This window comes from Sminthopsis crassicaudata, chromosome 1 (assembly GCF_048593235.1).
Source record: "Sminthopsis crassicaudata isolate SCR6 chromosome 1, ASM4859323v1, whole genome shotgun sequence".
Lineage (NCBI taxonomy): Eukaryota > Metazoa > Chordata > Mammalia > Dasyuromorphia > Dasyuridae > Sminthopsis > Sminthopsis crassicaudata.
The window spans coordinates 367,465,854-367,484,969 of NC_133617.1; the positions used below are offsets into that span (position 1 = coordinate 367,465,854).

At 34.6% G+C, this 19,116-nt stretch overlaps 1 protein-coding gene and 1 pseudogene across 6 annotated transcripts in view; one reads left to right on the top strand and one right to left on the bottom strand.

Moving 5' to 3' along the window:
• Window positions 1-1,341, bottom strand: part of LOC141550017 (complement component 1 Q subcomponent-binding protein, mitochondrial pseudogene) — a 40,937-nt pseudogene extending 39,596 nt beyond the window's left edge.
• The window catches only part of ARK2N (arkadia (RNF111) N-terminal like PKA signaling regulator 2N), a 96,436-nt gene continuing 77,876 nt past the window's right edge, over window positions 557-19,116 (top strand). For 3 of the 6 annotated variants that reach the window (XM_074279287.1, XM_074279290.1, XM_074279292.1), the window contains exon 1: window positions 557-867. The gene's annotated coding sequence lies outside the window, so the exon portion shown is untranslated. Of the gene's footprint in view, window positions 868-12,683; window positions 12,733-19,116 lie in introns of all 6 variants that reach the window. The other 3 variants (XM_074279291.1, XM_074279289.1, XM_074279288.1) reach the window with 2 other exon arrangements.

A 19,116-nucleotide genomic window follows, 5' to 3' on the forward strand; every position in this document is an offset into this window, starting at 1 on the left:
GGGGAATATGAACTACAAGTTTGGTGTTTTGGAGAGAGGACCGTTTTTACACTTCTCACTGTACACCAGTACGAAATCCTGTAACGATTAATCAGGTGTTTATTCATAAAACATGCTCTTATTGTTTGTATATTATTTATAAATATAACTGGTTGGCTATGTAGAATTTCATGTGTGCGTGAAGGGACGGGGAGGACGGGGTCCCTGCTGGATGAAGTTATTGAATGGATCTCGGATCGATTGGGTAAATCAGGGAAGCCTTCAAGGAGGAGGTAAATTTTGTGTAGAGTTCAGAAGACAGGCGTAATTTTCCCTCGGAATCTAGAGCAAGTTACAGTGGAAAACACTAAGTAGGGAGAGAAGAGGACGAGGGTTGCTGAGATTAGCGCGCGACAGGCTCTGCAGCGGGAGGATCACTGAACTAAATCCAGAAGGGGGCGCTATGACGCTTTCACCGCCTCCCCTTTTGCTTCCTTCTTCCTTTCCTCCCCCAGCGGCCTCTGGTGCAGTAGTCGCTCTAGCTACCCGGAGGAATCTCGGTGGTTCCGGGCGGAAGTGAGGCGCGGAGCGGAGCGGAACGGCCTCTGGTGACATTTTCTCCGGGCGGCGCGGAGGAGAGAAGGGACCCGGCGGCGGCTGTGGCGGCGGTGCCGGTGTTATCGAGCCTCGGCCCCTGCCTCCTAGCTGCGCTGGGAGTCTGCGTCTGGAAGGAGGAATTGGTGGCGGGAGCTGCCGCTACTGGGGCCGAGAGGAGTGTCACAGCGGCGGGAGAGAGTCTCAGACCAGCTAGCCATTCAGTCCGTCTGGGCCCCGGGCCGGGAGAGCCAGGTAGCCGGGGACTGCGAGAGGAGCCACGGCAGAGCGCAGGTGAGCCGAGCGATCTCGGACCTGGGGCTTGACGGTCTAGCGGCTGGACAGAGGGCGGCGGGACCGGCCCCGGCGTAAGGCCGAGCGGCTCCGGTGGGAAGGGGACTGTGTCCGGGACAGGGGGCACCGGGGTATGTGTGTTGTGTATGGTGTGCGTGGCCGGCGTCGTTTATGTGTAGTGTGTGGGTGTTGTGTCTGAAATCCGTGTGTGTGTGGTATGTGTTGTGTGTGTGTGCATGCTCATGTGCGGGGTGCGTGTGCTGGGTGTGAGTGCCCGTGTGTGGGTGGTGTATATTCCCGGTGCCTGAGGCCATTGTGGTGCCCGGGAGAGGATGGACTAGGTCCGGAGGCAGTTAGTTGCAGGAGGGAAAAGTGCCCGGGGATGGAGGGAAGGTGTTTGTGTGTCTGTTTGTTTCCCATAACCGAGATGTTTTGCATAACTGGGGGCTGGAGGAGTCCCAGGTAGTGTGACATTCCGTTTCTATCCCACCACGTCTGGAGGTCTGAGAGGAAACTTGAGGTTCCTCAGCCCGGAAAGCCGCTCCTTTGGGTCTTGGAGCTCGGGGTCTGGACTCGCCACCCCCTCACTTTTCGTGAATTGAGGCACGTGCTTTTCCCCGGTTTTCTTCCCCCCCCCCTCCTTTTTTTTTTTTTTTTTGGAGGGGGGAGAAGGAGTCTGCACCATGGCGGGGGTGGGGGCGGGGGTGGACCTAGTCAAGTGGGAGGGTTTCTTTCCAATCTCTCCTTGAGGAAAATTTGGGTACCAGGAATTATTTCTCTTCCTTGTCTTGGGGTCACAGCCGCAGGAGCTCAGTTACACAGCCCTACTTTCTCCTGGGATTGGGGGCGGGGACAGGTCAGGCGTTTTCCGGCCACAGATGTCGGACACTCTCGTGGCCAGATTGGGACTTTTCACAGAAACCTGAATGGACTGAGGAGTAACTCATTCCAAGTTTCCCCCAGAGCCAGGTTTTTGCAGTGACTTGGTGCTTAGGTGCAGCTTACCAGTTTTCAGAAGGCAGTGGAAGCAGAGATCTAGAATGGAAGCCTTTTCCATACAATTTGAATTGTAGCCTCATCTTTTCTTCACAACATCTACTTCAGTTCAGTTGGAGCTATCCTCATTCTCAATATTGTCTTTGGGACTTTATCTCTGACTCTTGAGATTTCTGGGTAGATATCATGCTTTTGTTGCTCCGAAGTTCCTTTCATCCTGCATATACATAATGGTTATTTTGGAAGAGGATAGGGATTTGGGTTTTTTTCTGTGGAAGAAAAGGGAGGGTTAGAGAAGGAGAATAATGTATTCATGTATTTTCTCTCCCATGCCTTCATGAATCCTACTTATCTTTCATTAGGAAAAAAAATCGTGCCAATAACTTTTTATCAAGCTCTGGGCATTTAATTACAACTATATATAGCAGTTTTGCTCAGGTTATATTATTTTGTAATGTTATAGATATAGTGTAATAATTTAAAACAGCAATGTAAATCAACCTCCTACAGGGATAATTTTAAAGATGGAGGCTATTCATAATATGATGCTGTCTTGCTTCACCAATCTGAATTACTCCAGCAATCCAGGTTTGTTAAACCTATTAGGGTTTTAACAAGTATTTTTAATAGACCTACACTTAGTTGATAGTGTTACCTGGATACTAAATCCGAATCATATATGGTCAAAATGGTAATATGTATAGTTCAGGAAAACTTTAAATAAAATAAAAAATAATTTAGATTATATAGTTTTCTACATTACTTTGTTTCAAAACAGACTAGCCAAATTTTACACATTATCCCTATTAGAGAAATAAATATGTGCTCAACCTAATATCAGGACTTGTAATTTAATCAGCGAGGAGTTGCTTTCAGTTAAAATTCAATTCAGATAGATGCATGTATATATGAATAAAAAGCAATTTTTTAGGTGTTTACTATATGCTGGGCACTATGCTAAGTGCTGAGGATACAGATTTTTTTTTTTTTTTTTTAAGATAATATTTGTCCTCAAAGAGCTTCCATTTTAACAGCTCTTTCAGTAAGGGATAATAGTAATAAGTTTTGTTCTGCAGAGGTGGATAGATGGATAGAGGGTACACATTCAGTGGCTGATGGTTAGATGGTTAGATGGCTTGAGTGGATGGCTGAATAGGATGTGAAGCTAAATCATTGTTTGATGCTTAAGGCTAGCATGTAAATATAGTGGATTATTGGGCTAGTAGTTTTTACCTACTGAGCTACCATTCAAATGGGTTGAGTCATTGGACTGGAGCTCTTAATTTACCGTTTTGGAGAATTTTCTGTATCATTAAATATAGATATTTAATGACTTGCCCACTCAGCCAGTATCTTATGTTTGATTTGATAACAAGTCTTTTTTTATTACAAAGTCCAATCCTCTACAATATTATACACTATATTACCTCTACATGTTTAAAAACTTAAGTATAACATTAGCTTTTTGGTGGCTGTGCAATTATAAAGCAAAGAACAGAAGACCCCAGTTTAAGGCATCGTGCTGCTTTTGGTATGGGATATTGGCAAGTCATCTTGAACTTCTGAACCTGTATCCATGGTGTAAATTTGTCAATCTCACAGTTATAATGAGGATCAGAAGAGGCAGAGTATATGAAATTGGTTTTAAAACTTTAAAGTATCATGCATGTATAAGATCATAGTATTCACTTAGCCTTGTTATTATTTCCATATTGTAGAAGGAAATTTTCAGTTCAGGTTTACAAAATCATATGTGGAACAAGAAGAAAGAAATAAGTTTTTGAAGGAATTGACATTAGAAACACTAAGTTCCAATTTTTCATTTTTCAAGGAATTTATGTTGGAAGCATTAAGTACAATGGAATTCTTATATGAGAATACCAATTTCCAAGCCTTCGATTCAACAGACATTGTGAATGAGCAAGGCACTGTATTAGGATCTAGTGATAGAGATAAAAATGGGTCTTGCCTGGGAGGAGCATATATTATACTGGGGAAGATATTATGTGTATATAAATAATTACAGAACAGGGATATTGAGGAAAAATGAAGCCTTGTTTCTTTTTAAAAAACATTTAAAATTTTTTATTAAAGTTTATTTTTCAAAATTTATACATAAATAATTCTTTGACATCAACCCTTGCTTTTTCCAACTCAGTTTTTCCCCCTCTTCCCTCACCCCTTCCTTAAATGGCAAGTAGTCTAATATATGTTAAAAACATGCTAGGAATATTTTAAAATCCAATATGTAAACACATATTTATACAGTTATCTTACTACACAAGAAAAATAAAATCAAACCGGAAAAAAATGAGAAAGAAAATAAAATGCAAGCAAACAATAACAAAAAGAGTGAAAATGCTACGTTGTGAACCACACTCAGTTCCCACAGTCCTCTCTCTGGGTGTAGTTAGCTTTCTTCATGATCATTGAAACTGGTCTGAGTTATTAGAGTCTTGTTTCTTACAAATTCATATTTATTGGGATTTGCTTAATCTCGATGGTAGGGATTTTTGTGAAAGTAGACTCCACCTTAAATTCATTATATGATTGCATTACACACTATAAATTCATTCATTATGACTTTTAATGGTTAATTTATACTCTGCACTAGAATTGATACTGATTTTTTAATTCCTCCAAAGTTAAAGATTAATGCATTCTAACTTAATGTAGTACTCTCAGGTCAGAATTCTCTCTAAAACTCTTTACAGAGTTTCTCTTCCTATTCTTGATGATATTGTCGTTGTTTCTTTAATAACAAACCTCTTGTTAATGATTGATAACTGTTTACAGTTGCTAATTCAAGGAGTGATACATTTTCTGCAGTCCTGTTTCAAATGATTTCCTGCATTGCTTTTCCCCCTTTCTCACCCCTAACCCTTTCATAATTTTGAGCAAGTTCAGAGTATTTAGAAGACTTAGGGTAGCAGCTGAAGTTCATTTTTAAATTTGGGAATTTTGGATTACTACAATTTATTGTGGTAATTTCTGCAGCTAGTCATTTAGCTGTTTCTCAATTTCATCTTTTAAGTAAGGGTGTGATAATACTATTATATTTAAAATATTAATGCTTATAATGGAATATTATCTTTGTAAATTTTTTCTGGTGACACAAATTTAAGTCCTGTGTCTTTTAATATTTTATAAGAAGAGACCCATGTCTACAGCAGGTTTGCTATGTGGCTTAGGACAGGTTCCTTCACTGCAGTTGTCAACTGCAAAATGAAGGAGTTGGACTAGATGTTTCTGCTCTCCCTGATAGTCTGTGATATGTGAGTAATCAAAGGCAAATCAAGATATAATCCTTTTTATTTTCATTCTTTTCTGGATTGGACTTTTAAAAAAAATACCTCATGGTTATTGGGATGGTACTGGTTGTAGGTAGGTAGACAAGTTCTCTTTGGTTTTTGAGCATCAAACTAAAGTCATTCAGTAGATCCTATTTCTTTAGGAATTTGTTATCTCCATACTATAGTCTGTTCATGATTTTTTTCAGTTTCTCTGTGCCTTCTTATTATTCTGTCTTCCTTTTCTCCACCCTTAATACTGTTGTGACGGAACTAAATTGAAATGAGTTGTCTTGATTTTCAGTTTCTGTGTGGGAAGTTGTTCTCAGCAAAAGTAGAATTCAGTTTCACACTCAACCCACAGGGCCATGATAGAAAGGAATGAGAGTGAAACTGAGTATTACTGGCTATGTGAACCTCTCTTGCAGTGCATTTCAGAGGACATTTATTAAATCATTATTGTGTAAAGCCCTGGCTCTGGGAATAGACTAATACCAAATCTTTTTTTTTTTTTTTTTTTTTTAATTCTGTTAAAATAATTGTTTATTTGTTGTTTTTATATCACTTAAATTATCCCTGTATTTCTCTTTGCAATCATTGCATGAACAGGGACTTATTTTAAAGGAAAAGAAGAGAAATTAGCAAAATCCACCTACCTATAATATACACGTAATTCCATAATTATATGTTTATGTAATTATATATGGTATGTATATGTAAACACACATATATCTATCTATCTATGTTATCTGTCTGACAATATATAGTTATATATAGTTATGGACCCTTTAGTTCTGCAAAGGAATTGGAATAGGTATCTTTTCTTATCTCTTCTTTGGGACAACATTAATTCTTTATAAATTTGTAATATAAATTTTTGATTATTTTGGGATTGTTACTTTTTCCATTTATATGGTTGTAGTTATATTTTCTTGACTCTGTTTACTTTGCTTTGCATTAGTTTAGTAAATTTTTCCATACTTTTTTTGTATTCATCATATTTGTTGCTTCTTGTCAAAATGATATTTCATTTTCCTGCTTAGCCATTCTGGACCTTGCTTTCAATACCCTTCTGTTAGAGTGGAGTTGAAGAGACAGACACATAACTAATCAGTACATTATAGTGGGTTACGTATGAAGAAGAGAAAGAGAGGTCTGTGTGGCATGAGAAGGCAAAATGCTACGAGAAATTTGAGGTGAGACTTTTTAAAAATTCAAGGAGAAAAAGAACTTGTTTATATATGTTTATTATCAGTATAGAGACCTTGAAGATCAGTATATACCCTACAATTTTAAGTCCTAGAGAATTTCCCGTGATAATGGAAGCTGTACTACAATGAATACATACAGCCTCTATGTATCAGAAGCAAGACTACCTTAGGAGTAGTCTCTCATGTGTATATATTATATAATGTATCTGTATGTTGCTTAAAAGATGCTGCTGATTTTACTGAGTGTCAAAGTCAAATTAGAATGACAGCTGTGACTCCAAGTTGAGTATCCCTTTATTTTCTTTTGGTTAGTATTTACAGCTTTAGTTTAGAAGGCTTGTTGATTTTTAGAGTGCCTAACATAGCAATTAACATGTGGTTATTGGACTGGAGGATTACTTCAGACTTGCTTCTTTGCCTCTCATCAAAAGAAGTGACCCTGTCTCAATATAGGTCTTTCTTCTGTCATTAATTTTCACTTATCAGTAGTAGTCATGCTGGCTTTATAAAACTAAAAGTTACATAGATTTCAAATTATCTTTCTTAAGAAAGACCTTTCTTTCCTTCCCCACTAGCATTGCAAAGCATGTTAGTGAATTAAAAAATTAAATAAATTTATTAAAGAAATAAAAAATTAAAAATAATAATAATTTAAATACTATTGAAGAAGAAAGCCTATTCAGGTAAAACAAGCTTCTTAATTTCCACATCAATAAAATAAAGGGGAAGAGTTCAACTAGGATCCTTCTAGTTCCAAATGGTATAATTTTGTGAAAATGAAGAAGAAAGAGAAAGTTTAGGACATGAATGTGTAATTAAAAACTAGCCATATTTTGACAAAATCTAGACCTGTGGTTTTCCTACCATTTTTAGATATTGTGTTACTGAAATAATTGAAGAATAATTATTTCATTTCCCTTTTTTTAGTTATTTAAATCTTAGGGGAAATTGCTAAGAATTTTAACAGACTTTCAGTCACTACTGATTTATTTTCAGATTTCTTTCTCTACTGCATGAAATTAAAATCTTAGTGTCATTAACTTACTATTGGTTTTTTAGAATGACTAAATTGTCTGCTTAAGTTTACAGTTTGGTGTATGCAAAATATTATTGAAGGAGATTTTTGTGAACTTGATTAATAATGATCATCAAAGGAATAGAATGATTCTAAGAAAATGGCTAGAAGTGGTTGATAGTGCTATCTAATTTTTCACTAGATAGACAAAATTCAGCATTCTCTAAGGTAATGTTATCATAGAGATGTCTTGGGAAGTGGAAGTATGAATGTAGATCATAATAAAACATGGATATTTTATGTTTGTATTAAGTATTGATAGTATCTGAAATTTCCTATCTACATTTTTTTTGAGTTTAAGCTATAATGAATAGTCTGCTCTTAGATCAACACTTTTATCATTAAGGATTGCCCAACATTGCTATCTATCTAGCTGTTTTCTATGAGCCTCAGAAAAAAAGTGGATACTTTCAGCAACATTTATCTCTTGGCCTGTAGGTCTGCCTCAGTATGTAGTAATTTAGCTTCTAATGGAGATGGCATTGTTCTTTCTTGAACCTTTGGTCTAATTATTAAAAATAAAATGGTTAATGCAGGATCCTTGTTAAAAATTTGTGACTTGTGATCTAAATATTTCTGATGATTCTTTCATTGTACTTTTTTTATTATTTTGTTATCATAATACTTTATATTAACAGTGCTGCAATTTAAAATAGAATATTTCCTTTCTTTTTGGTCTTAAGTTTCTTTTGTTTCTAATGATCTGTAATACTTAGGTTCTTCTCCTTGTAGAGCCTCATTTCCCTTCCCCTTCTCCTTTTCACATGAGATTATTTGTCAGTGGGGGGGTCTCAAAGGCTTCTTTTAGCTTCACTGTATTTCTTTTCCTCTTCTCCCAGCTTCAGTTTATATCAAATCTTTAGAGGTTTTTGGAATATATTGTCTATAAGTCAAAGATTTATTTAAAATGAGCCACTCTCTGTAGCCCATTTGATGTAGTTGATAACTTATCCAAAGCCTGATATTGAGCCAGACACATAGCAGTAGTAGTGGTGCCTGCAATGTAAGTTTTTGCTAGTGACCATCATCACACTTGGTCTATTTATAGAGCTTGTATCAGTGGAAGAATGGCTGGCAGGCAAGCCTGCTGTTCCTATGAATGTAGCATAACAGTTTATGTTCAAGCTTGGGATTTTCCAAAGTTGGGATATAAATCCATTCAACTGTAGTGATGGTTTTAGTTTTTTACCATCAATACCCTGGTATTCCTTAAGTCTTCACATTAAATCTACCTTTTTAATGCGTCTTCTTATTTTCTCTTCCCAATCCCTAGTCTTTTATATCTCTCAATGCCAAACCTTACTTATAGTTGTTCTCGCCCTTGTTTCCCCTTTTCCCTCCCCTCCCCCCATCTGCTCCTCCTGGGGATTGGGTGAGGAGAAGTATTTGAGGAAGAGTGCTGCTTATAGGATGAATCTTTCTGCTAGTTTCATTTATTTTGACCCCAAAGTTATGAGGCAAGTAGTTAATAACTTAATTTCTTTTTGCTACATCTTGTAGGTTTATCAGCCCCTTTTAAAAATTCAGTTCTGAATAAGACTGGTTAGTCAAAGAAGCTATCTGAAAACTCATTTACTCTCAGAAGTTCATGTTCTTATTAGGCTAGCAACACCATTGTCTTTTAAATTGGTATTTTGTAGATAAAAAGGAGTTAATCACTTTTTTTTTTTTAATTTGGGGAAGATACCATCTATGATGATATCATGATATTATGGAATAAGCATTATTTTTATTTTTTTTATTTTTTTATTTATTTATTTTTTTACACATTCACATGTAATAAGTAATGGCATCCTGTATTAAATGAGAAATTTATTCTGAAGTTTCGTTAATAATAGCATTTGATTATCAATCAATAAAGCATTATTTTGAAAAATTACATGTTTTAAAGTAACATAAGGTACAGGGAAGTCGTTATATGTCCCCAATCACCAAACTAAAATGTTCTAAATCTCAAGTTAAGTCAGTCAAGGACATGGGTTTTTTTTTTTTTTAATCTTTAATGGTATTTTATTTTTCCAAGTTTGTGCAAAGATAGTTTTCAACATTTAGCTTCGCAAAATCTTGTGTTCTAAACTTTTCTTCTTCTCTTTCCCTTTCTCCCTTCCCCAAGACAGCAAGCAATTTGATATAGGTTAAATGTGTGCAATTCTTTTAAAAATATTTCTATATTTGACATACTAAGCAAAAAACAAAAAACAGATCAAAAAGAGAAAAAAATTGAGAAAGGAAAAAATCCCAACAAACAACAACAAAAGTGAAAATACTATTCTCTGATTCATTTAATCTTTATAGTTCTCTTTCTGGATGTGGATGGCACTTTTCTATCACAAGTCTATTGAAATTGTCTTGAATCACTTCACTGTTGAAATGAGCCAAGTCTATCACAGTTGATCATCTCATAATCTTGTTCCCGTGTATAGTGCTCTCTTGATTCTGTTCACTTTACTTAGCATCACTTCATGTAAATCTTTCAGATTTTTCTGAAATCAGCTTGCTCATTATTTCTTATAGAATAAATAATATTTCATTACATTCATATGCCATAATTTACTCAGTTTCTAGTTCCTTGCCACTATAAAAAAAGCTGCTACCAACAATTTTTGCACATGTAGGTGGGAAGAACTTGATTATGTTCGTATTATCAGGTGAATGTTAAAAACACTTCAACTGGCTTGTATAAATTGTCAGGAAACAGATTCATCCACCCCATTGGCTTTCTTTTGATGTCATATGGAAAAATAAGACAAGATCATATTTGAAGTACTTTTTCATTAATAAAGAGCCCAATACTTAAGATCACTGGAGGAAAGTAGGTGATGATGGAGAAAAAGCGTTTTTGATCTGGAGATAGAAAACCTGGATCATAATCCTGGAACTGCAGTTTAGCTGTGTGACCTGAAGAAAATCAAGTGGTATAGTGGAGCTAGCTCTTGACTTGGGGTCAGTCATATCCGGGGATTAGTCCAACTATTTATTGTGTGACATTGGATAAGTCACTTCACATCTTGGTTTCTTATTTTCTTCTTCTGTAAAATAAAGATAACTTTTAAAGATCCTTTTTACTTCTAATTCTGTGCTACAGGGATATCAGCTTTCTCATTTGTAAAATGAAGGTATTTTTTTACATGAATTTAGATTTTTCTTTACAATTCTCATATTCTGTAATGGTTTTTCCACATTAAATTGAATGGTAATGATCAATTCCAGTGAAAGAGGAAAAATTTGACATTTAAAGGTGTTTGTGGTTTTAAAAAAGAAATCCTATCACATTCCCTATTTGCCTTTCAAAATATGCTTTTAACTTTCATTAAATGAAATTAATATTTTTCTAGTTTCTTATTTTTCCTAACCTTGTTTTTATATACAATATATATACATGTGTGAGTATGTATCCATAATATAAAATCAGATCGTAATTATTACATGCTAATTTTCTTGGAGAGTTGCTGGTATAGAAATCTTCCTAGCTTGTCACAGTATACAATTTTGATAGCCAGTTCAGCTAACATTGTGGAATAACTTTAAAAACCTCACTGCGACAATTGCTGAAACCCACGGGAAGTAGGCACAGAATGGTGTTTTTAAAGCCTTGTTTTATTCCAGTTTTATCTTCTTGGGTTTACAATTGGCTCTTAGCCCCCAATCTGTCTCTGCACTCCCTGTTCTTGCTCTTGTGAAAAGGCTTTCTTGGGTACTATTTCTTAGCAGCTATGAGTAGAATTGGCAGAGCCTGGTGCCAGAAGATAGAGGCATGGGGAGAGAGAGTGTAGGTTGGTAGGTTGAATTGGAGACTGACTGTCACAGATGCATGTTTACTTTAGCTTATGTACTGAAGTATCACAGAGGTCATTGAAAAAAAGAAAGGAAAAGTGAGGTAAAGCATTCTGATTTTTAGAATCATTGTGTCTTCAGAAGAAAACAAACTTTTTTATGTTCTAAGAAAGCTTACAGAACCTGAATGAATATTTCTACTTGCCTAGTGCTGCTTCTCTCCCCCCCCCCCCTTTTTTTGAAGCTCCCAACAAATAGTTTCTATTTCATTAATACCTTTTAGTTAGCAAAAGTACTTTTGCTGTGTTGGAACTGTAATATTTGTTATCTAATTGATTCTAAAAATATTATTTTCAAATCTATTGAATTCAGGTAAGTAAACATGATGAAATTTTAAATGCAGACCCACTGATAGTTATGTAAAGAATCTTATTAAATAACATTAAAAAGTTTAATATACTTTGACTATGGTAAATGTTGAATTATATTAAGCACAACTTAAATGCTAAAAATCTTGATATTTAGGTCTTTTAAAACTAAACTAAAAGAAAAATGGAAGAGCTTTCATAAGCACTCTTACTGTGATATTATAAGTATAAAGTACTTGAAGGCTATAGATGTAGATCATTCATAGACCTAGAAATCAAGTTTTAGTATTAGGTTTGCCACAATTTGACCTGACAGAGCAGGTCCTATAAAATATTTAGATCTTAATTTCCACACGAAAAACAAAGAAATTGACTGAAATTGACTTGCAAAGTTCCCCTAATTATAATGTTCATTATTTACCATGATTGGTTGTTGCCAAGCAGATAAAACCTTGTCAATTCTGATTCTCTTAAAGCCTTAATTTTCCATTTTCTTTTTTTAGTAAATTTTTTTCATACCTTTGCTAGAATTGAAAAATTAATAGTATCAAAGAAATGATGCCTGTATTTGTGGGATTTTTTTTTCTTTCAATTTTTCGATTTTAAGGAGATGTTCTAAGTGGATTTAATAGAATGAATCAAAAAATTTCAAGGAAAAATATTTTGCTTTACTGACCTAAATCAATAAGATTACTTGATACATTGATGGAATATCTTTCTATCTATGTCATATCAAAATGTAACATCTTTTACTGGGTGAATTATGAGTATAATCAAGAATATAATATGGTATATAGTTTGATTTCCTTGGGCGGGAAGAGGGAGCTAGTTTAAAGAAAATCTTTAGGCCTTTTAATATTGTTAGCTATATGTTAAAGGTACATGATATCTTAGAGAAACTGTATGGTGGGAAAGCCCAGAAATGGCATTGTTTTGGGAAGTGTTAACTGACCACCTGTAGCAATTTGTTTCTTTGTTCCTGTAGAATTAATTAGAATAGTTGTAGAAATTATTGGCATAACCAATATTATTAAAGATTTAGGAATCTTATGTTTAATCTGGTATTCTCTTTTCATTTTAAAGTTTTTTTTTTTCCTTCTAGGCTGGTCTGATAGGATCTGAATAGAACTTGGAACAATGTGGCCCTAATTGTTAAGTACCTATTTCCTCTTCATTATTAGAAAATGTGATGATAGTTTTTGATTGTCACATCTATAGAACATTTCTTGGCAACCACTAAAAGAGTTTTTGGATGCTCAGCTATTTTGGGAAAAATTCAAGAAGTGTAGATAATAAAGTTTTTTCCTTGCCAATGAGCATTGCATTTTTTTGATTACTGCTTTAAATACATAGTTATTCAATCCATATTTTGTTTAAAAGAATGCCTAAAAAAAGTATTATTTTGATTTTATCAGTTTGAACTGATTAAAAAGTGAAAACAGGAGAGACTTGAGGTCTGTTATAATCTAAGGTTGAATGAGATAGTGAAAATTTGTGTGTCTTTTCTCTTTGCTGAGATGGAGGGACAAGACTCAATAAATACTTAATTTCGTTGAAATTTCCTGTTAGATGGAGGAGGGATATATACTACCATGAATGTCAGATATACATAGTGGAATGTGAGAGACATTGTGATATGATGAAAAGTGGATTTGGAGACAGGAAATAATTTTATAGGTTTGAATTCACCCCTGCCACTTAGGTATGAAATTTGATGCAGGCCAAGTAGTCTTGAATGTTAGTTTCCTCTTCAGTAAAATGAAGATGACTTGAATAGAGCACCAGCCCTGAAGTCAGGAGGACCTGAGTTCAAATCTGATCTCAGATCCTTAATAATGACCCTGGGCAAGTCACTTAACCCCAATTGTCTCAGCCCCCCACGAAAAAAGAAAAAGAAAATGAGGATGACGTTATCTTGCAGTGATACTGCAAGAATTAAACAACTTAATGGATGTGAAACACTGTGTAAAAACATTAAAGCCAAAAAAACCCCTCAAAACAGAATAAAACATAAAAGCAAAAATCCCAAACCCTTAAAGCCTATATAAATGCTATTCTTTATTCAACTCAATTCTAAATATTCCTTGATCATTTACCTACTTAGCTTTTTGCAAGCAAGAAATAGTTCTTATAAATAACTAATAAAAATCATTAAAACATCCTGCAAACACACACACACACACATATATATATATATATATATATATATATATATATATATATATATATATATATATATATATATATATATATATATATATATATATAAAACACACACATACACATATATAAAGTGATTTATAACTATATAATGGTAATTTTTAGCACTTTGTTCAAAATATGCAGTAGCTTTAAATTGTACCTATTTAAAAATACTTATTTTTGACATTCTTTTCTTTTTAAATTTTGAGTTCTTAGTTTTCTTCCTTCTTTCTACTGCCTTCCCATAACTACTGAGAAGGCAGACAGTATGATATTATACATGTGAAATCATGTAAAACATATCCATATTAGTCATATGTTTTTTAAAAAATAAAAAAGGAAAATCTGAAAATTATTCTTTGATTTGCACTGAGAGGTCTCTTTGGGAAGTAGAAAGCAGTTTTTCATCATGAATCTTTGAAATTTTTTGGATCATTATATTGATCACAGTACTGAAATCTTTCACAATTTTTTTTTTTTTTTTGCATCAGTTCATATATATAAGTCTTGCCAGCTTTTTCTGAAATTATTCCCTTGGTAATTTCTTAAAGCACAATAGTATGTCATCACAAGCATATGCAATACCTTGTTCAGTCATTTTCCAGTTGATGAGCATCCTGTTGATTTCTAATTCTTTGCTATCACTAAAAGAGTTGCTCTAGTTTTGTCCATATGGGTCCTTTTTCTTTTTCTTGATCTCTTTGGAATCCAGATCTTATAGTGATATTTCTGGATCAAAGAGCATGCATAATTTTATAGCCCTTTTAATCTGCTTCCAATCATTTTTCAGAATGGTTGGATCAGTTCACTACTAATGGAATAATCCATTAGTGTATCTGGTTCCTCCTCATGCTCTGTAACATTTATTATTTCTGATACATGAGTTGGTACTTCAGAGGTGTTTTAATTTGCTTTTCTCTAGAATCAGTAATGATTTGGAACATTTTGATATAACAATAAGGCACTTTGATTTCTTCTGAAAATTGTTTATATCCTTTAATCATTTACAATAGGGAAATGGCTCTTATTTTTATAAACTACAATCAGTTTCCTATATGCTTGAGAAATGAACCTTTTATCTGAGACATTTGCCCTTAACATTTTTTGATATATTTTATTGTTTATGGTACATTTTGGCAAAATAATTATCTTTTTTAGTCAGGTCTGTTTTTGTTTTGTGTTTTTGTTTTGTCTGAGATCATGATTACTACCCCAGCTTTTTTTTTTTTTTTTTTTTTTTTAAGTTCATATGAAACATAATAGGTTATGTTCCTGCTCCATGTTTTAAGTCCGTGTGTATCTTTGTTTCAAGTGTGTCTTTTGTAAACAACATGCTGTTGGATTCTAGTATCCAATCTGTTCTGCTGTCCTGCTTCTGTTTTGTGATTATCGCATTCATATTCACAATTACGAATATTTCTCTCTGTACCATTTTTCTTTTTTTTTTTTTCTCCTGAGGCTGGGGTTAAGTGACTTGCCCAGGGTCACACAGCCAGGAATGTTAAGTGTCTAAGACCAGATTTGAACTCGGGTCCTCCTGAATTCAAGGCTGGTGCTCTATCCACTGGGCCACCTAGCTGCCCCTGTACCATTTTTCTTCTGTTTCTTCTCTCTCTTCATCCTGTCCCCTCTTCAGCAATCAGCCTATTTTGCTTTTGACTGCTGCCTTCCTTACCTGTCTTGCCTTATCTTCCCCTCACCCTTACTCTTTAAATGTTTTCCCCTCTGTTTTCCTTTTGGAAACGATAAGTTTCTATACAAAAATAAGTGTGTGTGTGTGTGTGTGTGTGTGTGTGTGTGTGTGTGTGTGTGTGTATTATATTTCTCTCTTTAAATCAATTCAGATGAGAATGAGATTTAAGCATTGCTTGCCATCCTTCACCCTCATTTCTTCCACTATGTAAAAGCTCTTTACACTTTTTTTATGTGAGAAAATTGTCTCATTTAATTAATTTTAATTAAAATTAAAAAAAAAAATCTCTCCTTTCTCCCTTCTCCCAGTGCATCACTTTTTTTCATCTTTTTAGTTTTTTGGAGATCATTCCAAAACAATCAGCTTAGACTCATTCCCTCTTTCTATGTAAACTCCTTTTAACGGTAACGTTCTTAGGAGTTACATGAATCATCTTCCCATATAGGAATATAAATAGTTTAACTTTATTGGGACCCTTATGATTACTCTTAACCTATTTAGCTTTTCATGTTTCTCTTGAATCCTGTGTTTGAATGTCAGATTTTCTATTCAGCTCTGGTCTTTTTATTAGGAATGTTTGAAAGACCTCTATTTCATTAAATATCCATTTTTTCCCCCCTTGATTACACTTAGTTTTGCTGGGTAGGTTATTCTTAGTTGTAATTCTAGCTTTTGCTTTCTAGAATATCATTCTAAGCCCTTTGTTCCTTTAATGTGGAAGCTGCCAAATCTTTTGTGATACTGACTATGATTCTACAATTTTGAATTATTGTTTTTTTTTTTTTGTTTTGTTTTTCTGGCTACTTGAAAATATTTTTTCCTTTACCTGAAAGATATTCTGAGAATTTTCATTTTGGAATCTCTCTCAAGAGGTGGCTAGTAAATTATTTTGATTTCTGTTTTATCTTCTGAAGCTAAGATATTGAGAGCAATTTTCCTTGATAATTTCTTGGAATAAATATGTCTAAGTCCTTTCTTTGATAATAGTTTTCAGGTAGTCCAATACTTTTTAAATTTTCTCTCCTTAATCCCAGGTCAGTTCTTTTTCTGAGATAAACATTTTCTTCTTCTTCTCCCCCTCCCACTCCCCCTCCTCCTTCTTCCCTTCGCCCTCTTCCTCCTCTTCCTACTCCTTCCCTTCCCCCTCCCTCCCCCCTCCTTCCCCTTTCCCCCCTCCTCCCCCACCCTCCCTCCTCCTCCTCCTTTTTTCTCCTTTTAACTTTGCTTTCTTTATTGTTGCTTGATGTCTCATGGAGTCATTAGCTTCCACTTCAGATTTTTAAGGAACTTTTTTCTTCAATGAAAAATTTTTTTTAAAATTTCACCAATTCTGCTTTTTAAAGAATTCTTGTCAGTGGATTTTTGTGTATCTTTCCCCATTTGGTCAGTTCTGGTTTTTAAGGTTATTTTCTTCTGTATTTTTTTTGTGCCTCTTTTACCAACCTGTTAATTCTCATTTCATAATTTTCTTGTATCACTCATATTTTTTCCCCAATTTTTCTTGTACCACTTTTATCCTGTTCTTTAATTCTTTCAAAATTTTTTTAATGTTTAGGTTCAATTAACATTTTTCTTTGAGGGTCTTGGGTAGCTGTTTTCACGTTGTTGTTTTCTTCTGAGACTGTTTTCATGTTGTTGTTTTATTCTGAATTTATTTCTTACTCTTCCTTACTACTATAGTAGCTTATATGAGTCAGATTCTTTTTTTGTTTTTTGCTCGTTTTTTCAGCCTATTTCCTCCTGACTTTTAAGCTTTATATACTGGGCTCTGCCCAATTGGCAGTGAGTGTTGGACTGTGCCAACTTCTGTTTTAAGAATTAGTTCTGAGGGTCTGCAAGTTTTTGATTCTTTCAAGTTGGTGTGATTCTGGAAAAGGTATAGCTGCTGCTGTTTTGGTCTGCACTCTGGTCTTTAGCCAGGAAGGGCTATCAGTACAACTCTTTGCTTTCAAGCTGTGGTCAGGGATCCTACTCCTTTATGATCAACTTCCAGTGTTCCTGGAAACCTTGAGACTTTGACTTAGAATTGTGTATAGACAATAGAGTTACTGCTGCCAGTGATATCCAATGCCAGGAAAGGGTCCTCTATAATCTCTTTCTGACCAGTTGGTTGACTCCTTTTCCTGTTCTTTGGGTTGAGAATTCTTAAAGCTTCTGTTCCTGTTAAGGAGTCAGCAGTGGTTACTTGTGTGGCTTTCAGACAAACTCCTTAGGCTGGAAAAGTTTTTTGCCCTGATCTTATGTTGATTCTGCCATTCCAAAATTTAATTTGAGTTGTTTGAAGGGGAAGAGAGTTTAGCTGGGTGGCTATTTTTAATCCTTCATCTTGACTCTTCCATTAACAATATCAATTACTTTTTTTTTTTTTTTTTTTTTGGAAAGAACACAAGTATGCTGGAAAACATTCACTGAATATTTTTTACTTGTAGGTGGCTGCAACATTTGGTTTATTCATCAAGATCCTTTAGATGACAGATTAGCCAAAAGACCTCATCTCTTGATCATTAAATGACCTTTGAAAGATTTTGAGATTGTCCTGATTAAATTATTGCAGAGTATTTATAATATTCTATCTCTGAAACTTCTGAAGGATATTCTCTTCTTGAAATATCTTGCTGGGAAGCAAGAGATAAAGATGGAGTGGCCCAGTTAAAGCACAAGTTTTATCCAGGAAATCTAGAAGTAGAGCCACTGAGATGACTCTCTATAAACTTTTGATCTTTCCTGCTGAGCAGAAGACTGGTTTTCTGTTCACTAACAAAAGTAATGCAGCAAATACTTAATTTTTTCCCCATGTACTAGATAATATAGATCAGCATCATTTTTGATTACAAAAAGAGAATATAAAAAGGTGAATAGATTTATGTTAAAGCATCTGCTTTAACAGTGTTTAATGTATCACCATCAACAAATATTTATTGTGTTTCTTTATAACAGTTGCCAATTATGTAAGGCTTTAAAGTTTATTTGCAGTGTATCTTAGATTTATACTTTATTCATTCATTTGAATGATTTTTACTAACCCCCTGGATCAGATATGGTAAATCTTGTTATCCTCATTTTGCAGATGAGAAAACTAAGGCTTAGAAAGGTTAAGTGACTTACCCATCTTCACACAGCAGTTGTTAAATGCCTAAAGCAGAATCAAATCCCAGTTTCTTAACTTCAAGTCTCATTCTTATTTCCACTACACTTGCCATTCTTATTGATGTTAGGACTTTGTGGCCATTGGAATATATAAAAGGTATCAAATTCAGTCCCTGAACTTGAGGGACTTAGATTATTTCATCAACAAGATACATTCCATTTGTCTTTATTTTCCTTCTGAGTTACTAAATGATTTTCAGGATTTTTGTTCTTCTAAGGTTATTATTAGGAGGTACATACCTACTTGGTATATAAAAGTTTTTATCCATCCTTTTCTTTATACTTATCTAATCACCATCCTCTAGTTCAGTCCCTTACTACCTCTCACTTGGACTACTACAACAGTTTTCCAATTAGTTTCCTTGCTTTCTGCCTTTCCCTTTTCCTGTCTATCCACCACATAGTTGCCAGATGACATTCCTATTATACAGGTCTGACTTTAGCATTCTATTTAATAAACATCTCCTTTTTATCTGACACACAATTGCCAGAT